The following is a 1,972-nucleotide window of genomic DNA, read 5'->3' on the forward strand; positions in this document are numbered from 1 at the left end:
TAAGAATAACATAAGAACCAAATACCATCCCCCAAACATGTTTTTTGCAATATGGTTATGAAAACATTAATTTTAAAATTGTTCACGCATGAACTTCCCCTGAAATTATTTTCCATGATACAATATTATTATACTTAATACTTATCTGTTTGTACATCATTGTATTTATAATAATTATATGATACCTTCACTAATGAACTATACAGTAAGAAATGTGTCAACATTCCTACTTTGATTTTTGTATTTAATTTAAATGTAATAACTATAATCGTAATTCCCTTAAATATCTAGGAAATAAAATAAGTAATTATAATTATAAAGAGTACAGTTGAAGATATTAAATTATGAATATTACTAATTAAAGAAATATTTTACACAGTAGTATGCAATGAACCTTTTTTTATTCAAGTAAAAATTATTAACAAATTAAAAATTATAGGTAATACCTACCCCTATTGGTAATATAAATAACAATACAAATTAAATAAAATTAAGTTTAAGATGTCTAGAAACTTTCTAGGTTATTTAAGGAAAAACTACTTTTAAACAAATTAAAAATTAACAAGATTATAAAAGAAAAAATTAAAATTCTGTGAGATGTTTGGAAACAGTAGTTTTTTTTTTTTAATAAAAACAAACAGGTTTTAATATAAACAATACAAATTAAACAAAATTAAGCTTGGGATGTTTGCGAGTCACATTGTTTTTTAGTTTTATCTTTGATACGAAATGGGGGCATGGGAAAGCCAGGTTGAAAGAGGAATATCAATTTCTTTCTCTGTGATCATTTTGTACTTGACATGGGCTCTTAGTGAATCTGAAATGAACAACTATATTTAAAATGTGCTGCAATTAAATATACAGGTCTATAGCCACGGGGTGGACCCTCCCTGGAGAAAGCAGTTGCCTCCTCCCAACAAATATTAAATGTATGAATGTAAGGATATGATATGGTTACGTAGATATGAATTCTATTGCCTCCCTAAAGTTTTGTTTGCTTATCTTGGATTTGGTCTGGCTATTGTGTTTGTCTTTGGCCTGGTAATAAGAGCTCTATGCCTCTATACAAATCGGGATACAAATTAAATTATCATTCCAATGAGAAGCCAAAACAAAAAACTCAGTCATAAATCCTACTACCTATTAGTTTTAACAGTCACAAATAAAATATTTTTACCGATTATAATACGGTAGATCAGCAATTTGGAAAATGGTGATTTCTTCTTGAACCCATACAACGAGAATTCAGCCAAAATTTGGTCATCAAATACTCTAGCCATTATTCTTCGCACACTATTTCCCAAATCCTTATTACCAACTAATAACGACAACTTACTAACCTAAATAACAATAAAATATTTTTTTTCTAGTTACAAATTGTATCTGATAAATTATATTATTATACATACCAACGAGCTTCTGAAATCAGTGTCTTGGATTTTATTTTCCATTGCTGAAAGTTCATGATGATTTGTTATTGGTAAAAATGATTCAATGTCAAAAACATCTGCATTTATATTTTGATTAGATAATGATTTAGTTTGAATATTATCCATTAAAACTTGTACATTTGTTTGAGTTATTTGATTAACATTAATTAAACTACTAATATCATATTTTATATGAGTTAATGTGTTTATTACAAAAGTTTGAAAATCTGAAAAAAATATTAACTAGTCAATTTTTACATACTATTATAATAATTATAATAATTAGTTTATTTCATTTTTTGGTAAAACAATTCAAAAATCACCTGATGTTGACATGAAAATATTGCAATTATCTATTGTATTACTCCGCGGGTTTACATTTTCAACAGTAGAAACTTAAAAAATAGTAATTAAACATTAAGAACTATTTTAAATTGAATTTGTATATTCAATACCTGACTTGTTTCCTTAAGTACTATCAATAAACAGTTGTTTCTTTACAAGCATACTGCTGTGACTTTAATTACTATTGGAAGAATTAA

At 26.3% G+C, this 1,972-nt stretch overlaps 1 protein-coding gene across 3 annotated transcripts in view; it reads left to right on the plus strand.

Annotated features, from left to right (window-relative positions):
- The window catches only part of LOC100167797 (NACHT domain- and WD repeat-containing protein 1), a 296,809-nt gene that overhangs the window by 220,800 nt on the left and 74,037 nt on the right, over nucleotides 1-1,972 (plus strand). The gene's annotated exons all lie outside the window — the stretch shown is intronic.

Source organism: Acyrthosiphon pisum, chromosome A1 (assembly GCF_005508785.2).
Source record: "Acyrthosiphon pisum isolate AL4f chromosome A1, pea_aphid_22Mar2018_4r6ur, whole genome shotgun sequence".
NCBI lineage: Eukaryota > Metazoa > Arthropoda > Insecta > Hemiptera > Aphididae > Acyrthosiphon > Acyrthosiphon pisum.